Genomic DNA, 17,595 nt, shown 5'->3' on the forward strand with positions numbered 1-17,595 from the left:
TCCTACTTTTCCTATCATCTTCCTATCCTTAACAGAATAACACAGATTTAAAGAAGTTAAATAGCAAACATGTATAAAAGTTATAGTTATAATAATAATCTTTTCGTTAAAGTATTAAACATATTTGAATTAATGAGTGCAAATAAAAGACAATTTATCAATTAAATTGTAGATTTAATTTCTCTCCTTTGTATCCATACAAAATAGTGATAATTCAATAAAAATTATTCAATTTTATTCATAAAAGTATGCAATAATTTCATCAATGTTTTTTTGTTATGACGTCACGTTAAACTATCGTTCGTAAACCGACTTTACAGACAACCAATTTTTTTATGAAATGTTATAAATTTTAATATACATTGGAAGCGATTTTCCTAATTGTAGCTATTGTAATTTACTGACCAGACTCAAAAAAAGAAAGGTCAAAAGTTGCCAATGTTTAGTTATTATAACTGTAGTAAAAAAAATACTTATTTAAAATAAATAAACTTTTTGTACACAATTTATTTTTAATTAAAAAAAAATAGGGATAAAACATGAAGAGTATGTGCAGGTTTAAAATGTAACATTAATTTTCTCGATAGAGCTAGCGAGATCGTATCGGTATCAATCAATAGCTTGTATGTACAACAAGCTATGAAATTGCCCATGTAGTCTCGCTGCTTTTACCCTATATTTTTCAAAATTTAAAAGAAAATTCTTAAGTAAACAAATTTTTTTAACGCTATTTATTTTTTCCAAATGATTTTACACATCTTAAAATACTGGGAAAAAATTGATACTGAAATCAACCAAATAGTTCAGTATTTACAACATTTTTGATACCTACTTAAAAAGTAGGTTTTTATAGTAAGTATAGACAGTTAAAAAAATTGTATCTTAAAAACTAAATGTCGTATCATAATTTTTTTTATATATTCAATAAATATTCATGAAATGATAGCCAAAATATTATAAAATAACTAGGGTAATTTTAATGATGAACGATGTCGATGTTTTTGGACTTTTTCGTCGATGCATCGGCGATATATCGCTCTTCAAAACATCGATGCTAACATCGATGTTTCATGAACGATACATCGATGTTTTGAAAACATCGATGTATCGTTTGCATCCCTAGCAACAGTTGCATTTCGGATTCGCGCGCGCACGGTTTGTTATGGCTGACGTCGGACCGAGTTTTGTAAAACACAGAACGGGAACGCCTTTGAAAAGTGCACAGAAAGCTACTGTGTTGAATGTTTTTAAAACATTTTCAGACAAATATCCGGATTGTCGTGTGAACGATATCGCGAGTTTAACTGCGGAATTTAGGCGTGTTTCGAAGAGCAGTGTGCTTCGTGCAAGGAAAGAATTACAGGACACCGGGACATTAACATCTTCCGGGAAGAAAAGGAAACTTGAGTATCCTGTTATAAAAACTTGTGATGATTTTGTGAAGACGGTTATTAGGCGTAAAGTGCATAGTTTTTTCTTCGCAAATGAACCACCTACGCTGAACAAAGTGCTACGGTGCTTCCTGTTATATTACGTCTCCGTTATTTTATTAGCACCGACTGTACTGAAGTGTGTGTGTTGCAACTAGTGCTTGGCGCGCCAGATGAATTCAGCCTATCACTTGCTGACGCGGAGCAGTGATACGGCGGTGTTTGTTTATTTCAGAACTCAGCTAAGAGTGAACGGAGAATAGCCCTCATGTTAGGCTAGCCTCCTGTTAACGAACTAGGGGTGTATTATGACCCATACTTAGCCTGCAGTTGGCTAACCGGAACCTGATGAAGCATGTGGTTTAATAATGGGTGTGTTGGTAATAAAATAAACCAGAATTTGGTAACTTTTGTTGCGAGACAGTTTTTTTCTGGTAGAATGTTAGTCAGCTGTTTGTTTGTATTGTGAATCGTAATGTTTACAGCTGCAATAATGAAATATGCCGCGAACTTTATCTTGCAACAGATATAATTAAATTATCCAAAAACTACTTCGACATCAAACCTGCTTTGTATTAAACCATATAAATAAAATTTAAGATTCAAAACCGTGTGTTTTCAACTTTACTCTTGTATTTAAACTCGTGATTTTGTTAGGTTATATATTTAAGCCAAAACTAACGAAGTAATTCTATACAAACAAATAAATAGGGATGACATTTTTGCTAGAGAACAGTTATTTCTTTCATAAATTTATTTCATAATCAAATAATATAGACCCTGTTTCGGGAAAATACTTGTCGATTTTCATTTCACTGGTGAAGGTTTCATTTTTGTACTAATAGTTTCGTATCACATATCCAAATTAATCCGATCCTGATGGAATTAGTTTGTGGTATAGGAAGCTTAATGTTTTAATTTAGTAGGTCGAGAGATCCTACACATATTCACTGGGGAAATAATTATGATTGTAAAATGTATACGAAAGAAATACATTTTTACAAGACCTGACATAATTTGTTTGCATCGTGATATGTTAGGTATTTTGTGTTGCCGTCACCCGCGTTCTCGTGATCGAGACCCGGGGCAGTCCTAGTGGTTTTAGTGGCTCTTAATGAAATCTCCAGCGGGCGCCAGGTTAATTTGAGTATTAACCGAGGTGGTCGTGGGTTTTTTGCCCCTGCGTGTTCCACTAGGATCGGCGGCTGTTGATGGTGGAAGGGAGTCCCTGCTTTTAATACGCACTGGCTTTAAACAGTGTAGAGGACTGTTTCCTAACTGTTCAGGGGGCCTCTATGAAATAAAGAAAACGTTAATTCGGTGCTGGTTTTTAATCCCGCATCTAAAAAAGTGTGGATGGGCACAAGTTATACAATTACACTGGACAAATACGCTGACACTACACACACTCGCACTGAATAATTAATAACGTGTTACGTTGCGGCACTTGCAAATAAGATCCCTACATGGGCTTGGGGGTCGTCGAAGAGTTTGAGTGGGTTAACGGCCACTCCCGTGATAAACTGGAACTAGCTTCGTGCCCGGGCTCACCTGTGTGAGTCGCGGGCCCACGAAGGTAATATTAAGAGACAAGTCTTTAAGTTTGTAGTCAATGTTTACAGAGCATTTAATATACAAAACAGATACAATAACTATATTTGCAGAGCATTTAATATAATCACTTTTCAAAAAATATGAATCACCCATCTAAAAACTCTTTAACAGAGTAGAACGCTTCTTTAGTTAAATACTCTTTTAATTCCTTTTTAAATTTCTTATCATTTCTAGTATTTATCATCTGTCTTGGAAGTTTGTTAATTAATTTTATGCCACAATAGTACGGGCCTTGTGCAAATATATTGGTTCTATGCCCTACTATCTGTAACTTATTTTGACCCCTGGTGTTATATTCATGTATATCACTATTTTGTTTAAAATTTATATGTTGAGTTACAAACAATATGGTATGATATATGTACAAGGAGGGGAGTGTAAGAAAGTTTAGCTCCTTGAAGAGAGGTTTGCAATGGTACTTTTTATTTTTACCTTTTATTATTCTTAGTATTTTTTTTTGAAGGCGAAATAATTTAATTGCTTTACTTGAGTTTCCCCAAAAAATAATACCATACTCAAGGATAGATTGAACGTTTGAGAAATATAGAGCTCGGACAGCTTGAGTCGAACAAATATTTTTAATGGTTTGCATAGCATAACACATAGTGCTTAATTTTTTAGAAATAGTGTTTATGTGCACATTCCAGGATAGATTTTTATCAATTACTAAACCAAGAAATTTTATTTCATTTTTAATTTCCAATTTTCTGTTTCCAATAGGCTTAATTTCGTCTTCCAGAATTAAATGTTTTGACCGTGAAAATTTCATTATAGTGGATTTAGAAATGTTGAGGACAAGTTTATTTTTTTGGAACCATTTATTGAGTTCACTTATCACTGTATTTGTTATGTTTATAAAATCTGTTTTTTCAGTTCCTGATATTATTACACTTGTATCATCAGCAAACATAGTTGTTTCACCTTTAATTAATCTTACTGTTTGTGGAAGGTCATTGATAAATAATATAAATAATATTGGCCCCAATATCGAGCCTTGAGGTACACCAATGGTTACTGGATTTTTTTGCGAAATGTATTCTATTAATCTTCCATTGTTATTTCTATGAGTAATTGCTGTAACTTGATAACGGTTATGTAAATATGATTGAAATATTTTAAGTGGTACTCCTCTTACCCCATATGATTCTAATTTTGTAATTAACAACTTATGATCTACACAATCAAAAGCCTTAGAGAGATCAGCAAAAATACCTAAGACATGGTTTTGTTTATCGAAAGAGTCAACTACTTTGTTTATAAAGTGATATATTGCTTGTTCTGTTGATTTCCCTTTTAAAAAGCCAAACTGATTTGGTGATATTATTTTATATTTTTCTAAAAATGCTATTAACTGGTGGGCAATGATTTTTTCAAGAATTTTTGAGAAAGAAGAAAGTACTGCAATAGGCCTATAATTGGTCATACTAGTAGCTTCTCCCTTTTTGTGGATCGGGATTATTTTAGCCCACTTTAGCCTATCAGGAAACACTCCGTTTAGTAAACAATGATTAAAAATATATGTTAGTGGATACTTAATGGCATAACAGCATTTTTTTATTATGGTCATAGGTATTTCATCTAAGCCAGCTGAATTCTTTGCTTTTAGAATGTTTACTATTTTAAGTATATCATTTTCAGTAATTGGATTGAAAATTATAGATTCTTGGTTTATGTTTATTGAACCTTTGTCTTTTTGAGGGATGGTAATATCAGCTATTTGTGGGTCAGCTTGCCTTACTAGTTCATGAGGTACTGTTGTAAAAAATTTATTAAACTCATTGACAATTATAATTGGATTTTCAACTAGGCAGTCCTTTATTTTTAGAGATAGATTTACATGGCAGTGACCTTGTTTAGTTTCTTGTTTTATTAAATTCCACATTTGTTTACACTTATTAGGTGCTTTATCTATTATATTATTATTATATAGCTTTTTAGCTGTATTAATTAACTCTTTATATATCTTTTCATAATTTTTTATATATATTTTTTGACTTTCACTTATATTTCTCCTTTTTTCTTGGTAGAGTGATCTAAGTCTATTGTATGAAATGTGAAGTCCTCTAGTCATCCATTTGTTGGAAGTGTTGTTTTTATCCTTTACTGTTACTTTTGGGAAGGCTCGTTCAAATATCCGTGAGAATGTGTTGGAAAACACATTCCACGCCATATTAGAGTCATTCTGAGAGTATACCTCTTGCCAGTTCTCCTTCTGTAGCAGGTTATTGAAAAGAGTAATTTTATCATCATTAAATTTTCTTATATTGTAAGTTGTAAACAACTTTTTAATTTTGATATTACTATCTAAAATAGATTTTTCTAGTGCAATGATTTGGGCATCATGATCAGACAGAGCTGTTACATAGTTTAGAGATGTGTAGTGTATGTGATTTATGTTTGTTATGATGTTATCTAGGGTGCTTCTATTTGAGTAGGTTATTCTAGTGGGTTCAGAAATTGAGCATTTTAAGTTAAATTGTAGGAGGAGGTTCTTGAAAGTGTCTGTTTTATTATTACTTTCACTCATATTAATATTAAAGTCTCCACAGATTATTTGATATCTGCTCTGTTTCCTTGTCATAACTAAGATTTTTTCAATACTTGTGAAAAATTTTTTTAAGTTAGAGGTAATAGGTGATCTATAAACTACAATAATACAAGATTTTAGATGAGGTAGTATTACACAACCTGCCTCGATAACCTTATCCTGGCACCAGTTTTCCAGTTTTAAGACTTTGAAGGCTGTGTTGTTTTTTACATAGATGCAGACTCCACCCCCACTAACTTTATCTCTACAATAGCTTGTTGCAAGTACATATTTATCGAAATGACAACAGGAAATCTCTTCCTGTTTTAACCAATGCTCTGATAAACATAGAATGTCAGGTTGCAGCAAGTATAGAATATTTTCAAGTTCAATTTTTTTATTTCTCAAACTGCGCATGTTTTGGTGCATGATAGTAAATTTTTCAGATAAACTTGGCGTGGAAGCATTTGAGAGTTTAGAGTTTCGTATGGTGTGATTTTGAGGTTGGTTAACTTTAAGAGTTATTTCGGTGCCAAATTTCGGTGAAAAAAAATTGTTTAGTTAGAAAAAATAACTATTTCGTCATTATAATTTTATACACATGTATATGTTTGATGGAATAATTGTTTTATTTGGTCGAAATTTATCAAAAACAATGTTTTGAAGTACATTCACATCTAAAATTTAGCACGCTGCATTTGTAATTAAAATTCTCAAGATTACATACAACAAAATCGGAAACTGATCAGAAACGTTAGTGGCTCAAGTCCATTTTGACTACCTATCTCTGAAAATCAGCTATTATATATTTCCTGCAAACTAGTCCCCACCAAAACACTGTACTTATTCAACAGTACAGAATATTGTTTTTTTTTTTTTTGTTTACGTTTTTCACCGCCTCAACTGCGTGTGCTGTATTTGTTCATGTATATGTTGGCACTCTTGGCCGGCATTTATTTTCGTGCATTGCCGTGACAACTACGAAAATAATTAGTCGCCTCGGCTAGGACGCCCAAATACAACAATTAGCATTTTGAAAGTTATGATTTGATTGGCTAATATGGAAGTGACGCTATTTTTCTGGACTGCGTTTGGCCGATTCAGAGAAAGGAACAAAGATTGAGTTAAGGCCTATCGACGATTGCGTCACCAGACGCATTTGCGGTCGGCAAAATAATGTCATTTTTGCCGTTTTATGGTCTTCTACGTCTCGTAGGAACGTGTGCGACGACGGAGACTGAGTAGGCGTACGTCTGGATGTAATAATTTTCATTCGTGAAATATATGGTTCTAGAGTAACTTGACGCTTAGTTCCAGAACCCGATGCTTTGTTCACCTAGTGCGATGCTCGAAATTTACAGTGTTTTTCACACGTGTATTTTATTTTCCAGTCGACTTGCACATTACAGAACTTGCACTTCATGATGCCTTTTTCTTTACTGAACACGTAAAATCCTTTATCGTCATATTATTTAGCTCTTTCGAAAACACAACTTTCGGCATTTTATACGTTTATCCAGTGACCACGGTAATATGACCAAAATGACACAAAAACTTTCAACGGAAAACGATCATAGATGCGGAAGAGAGACATCATCCACTCGGAAATAAAGAACTTAAACTCGACAGACACGCACTCGTGAAAACAAAATCATAGAACATTTCGACACTCGTAACTACCAACGCCATCTGTGATTTGTCTACCAGTAGCTAAAGTGATAATGTTTATTGCCACACTCTACTCTATGGGTGCTAGAGAAAAACAAAAGCAAAGATGGCGTCTCGCATATAACCTCTTGGAATAATAAACGTTTTGTGCAAGTTCCAGAATGATTCAACGTGATTTTTCGCGATAAAAAGGTTAATTTCGCGCGAATATTGCGATTTCGTCATATTTCGTGAAAAACTACGGATTTCGCGCATCACAGCAAATTTCGTTAAAACGAAATGCAGTATATTAACTAGAGGTGGGTTGTTACAGAAATTTTCGGTATCTGTCATATCCTGATACTGATACAGCATTGTATCATGTTTCAAGTCTCTGATACTTCTGTATCAGACGGTCCCAGGAGGCAACAAAGCTCCGCGTACGCAGACCGTGCGACCGGAAGGAGAATCTGATACATTATTTATCACGCCTGGTAATTCTCTACCTCTGATACTCTCATGCCCGCCTGATACAACCAGTATCAATCAGTTCAACATTCACTGCAGTTCGTCCTGGCCGTGTTTCACCATGTTGCGGGCTGTCATGCTTTGTAGTTAGTATCTTTATAGTGAAATAAGGAATGGATAAGTGCACGAAAAAGACTTCATTTGTGTAGAATTTTTTCACGGAAAATAATGAGTTTGCTAATTGTAATTTGTGTAAACAAAAACTGAGTTATAAATCATCGACTAATCTGAAGAAACATTTGAAAAAACATTGATATAGTATGCTCACTAATGTACCTATCTGTTTTTTTATTTTTTATTTTTGATAAAATCGTGAATTTTTAATGTATGAAAACACTAGTTACTAATTGTTTTCGAAAAAAGAAAGTCCATATGTTGATTACATCTGTTATTAGTGTCAACTGAGAATTTATTTGCATTTTCATAGCTGTTAGGTGCACAAATATAAATATTATATCTTGTATTAATGTACTTTTTAATATTAAATTTTCATTAGTTTTATTATTGAACGAGACGGTGCACGCACTGCACACTGAGCGTACTTTGAAGTAGGACAATAAACAAAACGACTTGTAACCAGGGCTGCCACTCTGATATTCATGAAAAAACTAGATAACCTTGACGCCGTCCCCGTTGCCTGATCTGATTCTACGTGAATTTTAACTGTTTGATTAACTTTTGGATCTCAAGGGCGGGGTTCCTGGCCTCGTGGCTGCAGGCAGGGACGTGGCGACAAAAGGCCCCCCGGGCTGTTATGGCCTCCCAGGACGCCTGATTAATGAAACACGCACATACTTGTAGTTGTTTTATTGCGTAGCACAATCTACACGTCACACGATCACGTAACTGGCCGCCTCATCGTCGACCTAAGCTCCGCGCACGATGAACCTGTTCTGGCTTATGCGAATGTCCGTGGACGTAACGCGAAGTGCGTGAGTGATAGGTCCCGCCAATTACTTATGAAAACACATTACACTATAAGGGCGGTAGGTCCCGCGAATTTACTTATGAAAACACGTTACACTATAAGGGCGGTAGGTCCCGCGAATTTACTTATGAAAACACATTGCACTAAATCACTGTGATAAGTCCCGCACAGGAGGATATGCACAGGTGGCTAGTCCGCGTGGTGGCGAGGGCCACGTTAAGCTGGGTACGGACACGGTGGAATCTTCAACGATATCACACACGTGGCCGTGGCATGTCCCAGTTGATGACTCGTCCGACTGTTTGTGGTCGCGTTTGGCGCAGTGCCGCCCTGCGTGGGCAATGAACTATGTCCCGAGGTGGGACGTTATAGCGTGAGGCGCAGGTGCCACTAGGGGCCACCTAATTAATTACGTAGGAAATAAAAGGTCCATGGATGGACTACACACTTTATTAATAGACCGCGCGAGATCGCTAACGGCCGATTTGGGCCGACCGGGGAGCTGATATAAAAACGATTGGACTATAATTACCTATTGCAGTTACAGAATGTTGGCGCGAAAGTTGAAGGCTCCCCGTGCGTGGGCTGCTGGCCCGGGCGAGTGCTGGATGGCGACTGACTAACCTCCCTGGCCGCCGGGGCCAGGGAGGGGGGAAATTCCGCGGGAAAACTGCGGAGCACGGGAAGATGACTTCGGCCAGTTTTGTGAATTATAACCCTTTATAAAATGATTATTGCATTAACATTGATTATTGATGGTTTTAGATTTATTAGTTTCTGTATATATTATCAAATGCATGAATAAACAATACCCTTGCGCAGTGCCACACCCGGCCGGGCGCTTCGCACACGTAGGAGGCCGTGACTGACGTCACGCCGTTCGGGGCACTGCACTACGTTGCGCGCACGGGCGCGTTCGGGGCGCGGCACTTATCAGGTGTTGAGGACACATAACGGCCTGTGCTCTCAGAGGGAGCACCGACGACGGCGTCAACCTACAAAAAAACCCAGACACATGGGTAAAAAACCCAGATGCGTCTAAAATGCTATCGTTGAAAATGTTTGCGTACCAATTCAAAAATATAAACATAACTGGTTTTAATATAAAACAATTAATTACCTTACAAGACTGAAAACGGTTAAATACAACCAATACAAGAAAATTACACTGCAGCAAAATGGCTGTATAAGTAATTCTTGGACCAGCACATATCATAAAAAAACCTACAAATATATACATGACAAAACAAACACCATCACTGCATTCTTTAAACCGGTAATTGTTTTTATAAAACTGCATCATGTACGTTAGTCTTTATTCAGAGTCTGATTCTACAAGATTGGTTTGAAGGTTAATTGTTGCATTGGTTTTGTGTTCTGCAAGCCTCTTTGAAGAATGTGTCTAATTTAATATTCGACTTAGCTTCTTGAAAACTAGTTTTGTGTTTATACTATGTATTTTTGTGTGTGAAACACATAGACTTGTTTGCATTTATCAAACAGATATTGCAACAGATACAGTAGCTACTAACTTTATTATTGTTTTAGGTATAAAAATAATTAAAATTATAAAAAACCTAGAATTGTTGGAATTCATTATTTAAAAACCCAGAAACCCAAACACCATTGGAAAAACCCAGATCTGGGTGGAAAAACCCATGAGTGGCAGCCCTGCTTGTAACAATATCGCTTTGCGCCTCTCCTTCAAGGCTTCAACGCCTTCCCCTGCGCTTCCTCCCCTACATTCTTTCCCTTCTTTATCCCTTATTCGTCGTTCCTGCTCCCTCCCCTTTCACAAGCTCCGCCCAAGTGACCGTTATCTGCGATCGGGTACTGCGCTCATTGGCCGTGGTGTTGTTCCAGGTGAATTCTGAACTGATACTAAAGTCTCTGATACTTTTCAAGTGTACTCGTTTGCCGTTCCTGATACAGGCGCATATCAGTGACAAAGTATCAGGTTGATACTTTTCGACCCACCTCTAATATTAACGTCTTATCACTACCATGTAAGGTTATTTGGGTAAATCTGTATTGTACGGATTAGCGCCAAAAAAAATCGTACAAATATGAAATAACTTTCATTATATGCTCTTTTACGTCCTCTTTTCAGAACCGCCTGCGGAGATTAAAAATTCCAATTACTTTTGGAGATATCGCCGTTCTTATTTTGCAATACAAGCCCTATGTAATCATTTCACAGACGCCATTTTATATTTTGCCGTGTGTGCGTGAATGCCTAAATAACATAAATTTTCCATTAGGTAAGGTTAGTTACATGATAAATACTTCCCATAAACGGAAATTAAAATAATATCAAATAATTTTACTTGTATAGTTTTAAGTATTTATAATGTAACTGACCTGACCTAACAAAACGGGACAAAGGTAGATTAGGTCAGGTCAGCTACAGTATAAATACTTTGAAACTGAACGGACATTAAAAATAATAAAAATTAATTTTAATGGTTGTTTAGTTTTAAAGTATTTATAATGTAGCTGACCTGACCTAACAAACCGGGAAAAAGGATGAACAGTAGGAACTCACGTAATTTTCTTTTTACGTGATGTAGTCGTTCAACTACGTCGCGGAAAAAAAAAATCATACTTGTAAACAAGCAACAATGGTGAACGCGGGAAGCCTACGATTCACTCATCCTTCTGGACATACCCGAACACTCACGTTGGCAAGCCTTCTTTCAACAGACGAGAGGCATCGTGCATCTTCGGTTTTTTTTTGTTTATTGTAAATAAATATGCAACTAATGAAAACTAATGGTCAATTGATTATGTTAGCTACATTGTAAATACTTCAAAACATTGTGGATGGTTGATTTGGTTAGGATAGCTACATTAAAAATACTGTGAAATCATGAAAACGGTTTCCTAGCGCTGGATAGCTACATATTAAAAAGTTATTTGCTAAGCAACTATAAAATGATTTTACAGTTTTTTTAATGTAGCTATACTTACCTAATATAACCAACCATCTACAATGTTTTAAAGTATTTTTAATTACTTCTTGCTAATTTTAAGAAAAGAATGCTTGCCAACGTGAGTATTCGGGTATGTCCAGAAGGATGTGTGAATCGTAGGCTTCCCGCTGAAACGCCGCGTCAGTGCACAACATGAAAATTAAAAAATTCCATATCTCCTAAAGTATTTGGAATTTCTGATCTCCGTCGGGTTTAATGAAATTAGGAAGTTAAAGAGCACAGAATAAAGGTATTTTCGGATTTTTAAATTTTTTTTTTAAAAAAATCGCCAAAAAATGAATATTAAAAAATTCAATATCTCCAAAAGTAATTGGAATTTTTTATCTCCGCAGGCGGTTCTGAAAAGAGGACGTAAGATAGCATATAATGAAAGTTATTTCATATTTGTACGATTTTTTTGGCGCTAATCCGTACAATACAGATTTACCGTTATTTGTATTACACATCATGTGCAAGTGATTTTTTTAAAATTTCGCGATTTCGTCATTAACGAAATTTGACTACCCCTAGTGATTACATGACCCCTCCCATTGTGAAATAAAATATTCTGAAAATACTACAAAGCATATCTGCTGTAACAGTTTAATATTTTTATTCAATTAATGTTTTTATAAATTATATGTATAAGAATATTTTATGGGTTAAATATATTAAACCAGCTGTAAATGAAAAAAGACCCATTATAAAAAAAACCTCCCCATTTTCAAGTTTTAAGCAATGATGCCAGCTGTACTACACACAGCAAAATAAAATTCATTGCAAATAGTGCTGATTTTTGACAGGTGATTCAAGAAACATCTCATTACTGACAGCTAAATTTTCTATACAAACTATCAAAATTATTTTTGATTTTCCATTAGCGAGTTCTGTGAGACACAAAAAAAATGTAAGTTTTTCAAATTATTCAATGGCATTCGGTTGTTAATGGCTGTTTTTTTTTAAACATCTTTCAAAAAATTTACATTTAACTTGTAGTAAAGAATATTCTTGACTCCCAAGAAACGCATCCCTGTTGGCCACGACGCCTTTGATAATTCTTTGAACCACTTGGCCCTCCACCTCGAGCATGAGCTATCCATGTGGTTACTGTTACGTTACTGTTATGTTACTGTTATGACTTCTTAGGTTGTAAACAGCTATCGCAGTAATACAAGTTTCACATGGTTAGTCATTCACGTATTATTTACGCAGTGGCTTTGACAATTATATTTTGTCTTCTTAATCAAAATTTCCCTTGCTTCTTTATCAAAATTGACAAATATTTTTAAGCTTACAAATATTAGATATTATTTAAAATTAACATTTTACAGTAATTATGTAATGTTAGATAAATTTTTTTAGTAAGTCTGAGTGAAATTCTTGAAAAATAAAATTGATGATGATTTTATCACATCTTTTTTGTTTAACTTTTTTGCTAACTGTAACTAATGAAAAGCCAACTTGAGAATTGTGGCTTATCATGATTTGAAAGAAAAAAAAAATTAATTTTAAACTGTTGGTGTAAATGAGTTTTCATAAATGAACGAAAATCACAATGAACTGTCTTAAAAGAATGAAGTAACCATGCCTACCATTCTCAGTCTATAGCCCTAAGTAACAACACTAACCAGTAATTCATATATTTTATTTAACAATTAAGGTATTAAAATTTTTATTTTGGAAATGCCTTACACGAGTCTGCTAGTGTTCAATAGTGTTATTAGGCCTATATAAGTTAATATGGTAACGTCGACCCAAGTGTCGCCTCGGCTCCTTCAGGCCGTCATGCCTCGTCAGCGTCCTCTCTTGCATTACTAGTGCAACCTAAGTGCAGTGCTACGAGCAGGGACGCACCCGCGTGCGCCCTGGGACGTCCAAAACCGATCTTGTGTGCTGTAAATAATTTCTAATATCTTATACTTATTGTCACTATGTTCCGTTGTAAATATTCACGAGTATCTAAGTTTTGTTAATAATTTAAAATGTCCTTTTGTTTTTGATACTTTGCATTTCGGGATTTCTGTATATAGTTTTAAGTGCTTATGCTATGTCATATGTAGATCGGCAAGCCTGGCCCGCTGTGCGAGTCGCGTCTTCCCCGCCGGCCCGCTTCCCCTTCCCCTCCTCCGCAGCCCGCGCGTAGCGGCGCGCAGATGGCGGAGTCAGTCGTCTGCTGGGAGTCGCACAGGGCGGACCTGCTTCGCTCCGCTCCACGAGAAGTAGCACGGGGTCCGGGTCGCAGCGTGGATGAAACGTTCGTCTACCGACGTGGTCGTCCAGGCTGTGACAGGATTCCTCGCGATAAACCTTGTTAACAAGATCGCGTCTTCGTAACTTCGCCATTCACTCCGCTCGAGACGCACGCTGTGCACGTCTGGACCTTCCTACTCTCTTAACCTGTATATATCGTCATAGAGTCGTCTACGCATACGTCACGAGTCGCGTACGTGCTACGAAGCACCGCTGAACTTTTCGTAACCGGTACGATTCGCTACGGGACCGCATTCGCTTTTACGCCGGTTCTCATTTTGTCTCCAAGTGTTTGTTTCCGGGAGTCCGGGTCGCGGCAGAGGAGGACGCTCGTTTCGCGACGTGCCGGCCAGGCTGCGACAGGATTCTTCACGGAATAAAAGGAGCTCGTGAAAACGGACATCATCGCATTATCCTTGTTACCATCTACCATTCCTTCCACATACGCATAGTTCCCTCCTGGTCCCTTACTTTCCGGTCCCGGCCACGTTGGCCTGAACTCACTTCCTCACCGACGAGAGCTACATGGGCAAAACAGGACAGTTCACCACAGGGAATTAGGGACTATAGGCCGAGGGACGTCAATGGCATATCAACAACATACATATTATGTCACTTTAAAATATGAACAGTACACAGTATTCTACAAGGAAGCAATATCACTGGTGTATTAAAACATGTGTCTAATTATTTTCAATACAATCAACACACACTGAATGGACGGTTTTTTATTTGTTGAATGGACATTGATGCCTAACCCCTGAAGTCAATAAAACACTAATAAAAGCACATTATTTAAGGCTTATGAACTTCTCTGCTCTGATTGTACACAGCTCGTCCAAACTCAATGTGTTTCCTGCAAGTAGCAAATTTGGGAAGTATCACCGTGATTAGGATTGCTGCGTAATTGACAGATAAAAGAATATTATTATAAGACTAGAGAAAATGAGAACTTCTTGAAATGTGAACTGGTAGGTTGAAGATTTTCCATATACACTAGAGTCCCGTTATAGCGAGGTGTCACGGTTCCGGGTTTGATCCTCGCTATAACCGAATTAGACAAATTTTGGCCCCCACAAAATAAAAATTAACCTAAAATAGTTTAAAATTGTGTTTAAACCAGTATAATTGGAAAATAACAGGTTATATTAACGAAATCTTAATTTCTGTGAGCAGATGTGTGAATTCTCTTTAAAACGATACCCCATAAGTACGGATGCGATCACCGATTGCGTCAAAATAACCAGAATACCCTACCAAGCCACGTAAGTATAGCATCTCAGCCTGCGGCCGACACAGCATTGTCCTGCTATCTATCGTCGATGCGGGCTGTCTGCTGGCGGCCATGTTGGTTTGGGATGTTGCTAACAGGTAGTGCTAGTGTAGCGCGACGATTTAATTTCTTACAAAAAAGCAGGAGTGCGGTTGCGGCAACGCACGTACGCCTCAAACAAAATAGTCACTGGAAAACTATACTTTTTTCATTTAAAGAAACCTGTCAACTTTTTTAGAAAATAAATTTGGGATTAAACTCAAACCATCACCACCCCTTTCCCGGACAGATACCCAAACAACTGACCGAAACAAAAGTTACAAGAAAACTGCCCTAGCGATTCTGAAATAAATACGGTAGTGCCTACTAGAGGTGTAAAAGTAACGAAAAAAATGTGTACCTGTATGTATTCGTTACTATAACAATTAGTACTCGTTACTATCGTTACGTTACTCGTTACTTCTGATACCGCATAATATGCTATGTTATGTTGCAGCAACGAATCCAGTCGTATTGCGTACGCGTACAGTATGACGTCGCGTAAATAATAATAAATAGAATATAAACAATTAACAATATTTGATAATTAATAGTTTTTCTTAACCAAGAAACAATTAAATCTCATTAGAGCGGCTTTTTAATATTCTCTTTTTTAAGATAACAACCAAAAAAAACCTGAAAATACGTGATTATAAAAACAAAAACATACATATTTAAGCCATGTACTTAGGTGGCGACTGCACGGCTAGAGAATGTGACAGGCGTCAACGGCAAGATGTCTAGTGGCGAGCGAGAGGGGTAGAGATAAAGCAGACAAATAACAAAAGCGCGCTTCAAGCGATCACACGGTAAATTTCTCAAAAATACCTCGTTATAGCCGTGTTCTCGCTATTACCGTGCTCGCTATAACGAGATTCTACTGTATTGTAATATGTTGTTAGGCAGCTATGAACGAGAAAATGCAGCTTCAGGAAATTTAGTTTTGTGCAAGAGAGACGGTTCTGTGAATAAACCATAAATTAGAATTTTTTGTGGGTGTGTTAAGCACAAGTATTTGTTTAAAGCATAGTTTAGTGACTAATAAAGTAGTATTTTTTAAACATACTTAGCTGATAGTCATTAATGCAATAAATTGTTACTTCTGGGGCACTGGGACAGTACGAAATGGCGTCGGGAATTGTCAGTCAAGATGTTTTATTGGAGTGGAACCTTCTACTCCTAGGCCATTGGGACAGTACATTATGACTTGAAGATTAGTCTGAGAGGTCCCTTGATTCCTTGTTTAACACGAGAGCTGTGCATGCGAGTATGTGACACAGCAAGATGGAAACATGTTTGAGTTAATTAAGTGAATAGTCGTTTAGTGTACAGTTTCATGAGTAATAGAGAAGATGGTGTATGGTTTTCACAAAGACAATTTATTGGTATGCAGCAGGCCAAAATGTTTCTTTCGGGGCCATACAAAAATGTATACTGTTTAATTCGTTAGTGTTATACACGTGTATGCATATAGTAATAGTTTTTGTGTATTTGTTTCTCTACGTACATATCCCAAAAATCAGTTATAAAGTACTGGGATGGCTTTTCCCCTAGAAATAAAAAAATAGAGAAACTTGATGTTCACACATTTATAAAATATTGTTACCATCGTGACTGTGTACGTTACATTTAATATCTACATTCCATCTAAGGCAAGATGCGTTTTCATGAATTTTACAGTTAAATTGTGCACCACCCTCTGAAAAGCATTACTGCATAAAATGGGTAACAATATAAACCCATAACTAAAAATTAAACAAAAAAATTAGATATAATTATTTAAACTTGAATATCAACGTCGCACAGCAGAGCTAACCTAGGCTAAATGTGATGGGACCTCCAAGGTTCTAATGGACTCCGGACTACTTGACAGATTCGGTGCTAATATATGAAGGTCAGTCTTACCAGAGATGAGCCTCGAACCAACTCAGATTCAGCCTCCTCGCCGGAAATTGAGTCGTCTATTTGGTTTTGGAACATGAGGAAGATAACAATTCAAGTGTTTTGGTTTTATAAAGATTCATAAAAAAAAAACGGTTTGTCTGTAGTCGGTTTACGGACGATAATTTTACGTGATGACGTCATAAGAAAACATTGATGAAAAATTGCATACTTTTTAATTTTCAAATATTACTTACAGTTTTTGCAAATTTAATTTAAATAATTTGTTTAAATATAATAATGAACAATTAGTTATAGAAATAAACTGAAATCAAAGTCAATAAATTGTTAATTTGAAAAGACAAAATTTGACAGATTAATCAAATTTTTTAAATTGCTGCTTTTAAAAAGCCTGCCTTAACCTGTTTGATATTATAGAAGATTTCACACACGGTGCTTGGCTGGTTCTTGCACGCCCGGCTCAGGCAGAACGTGACAATGAGTCA

The sequence above is a fragment of the Bacillus rossius genome, chromosome 2 (assembly GCF_032445375.1).
Source record: "Bacillus rossius redtenbacheri isolate Brsri chromosome 2, Brsri_v3, whole genome shotgun sequence".
NCBI lineage: Eukaryota > Metazoa > Arthropoda > Insecta > Phasmatodea > Bacillidae > Bacillus > Bacillus rossius.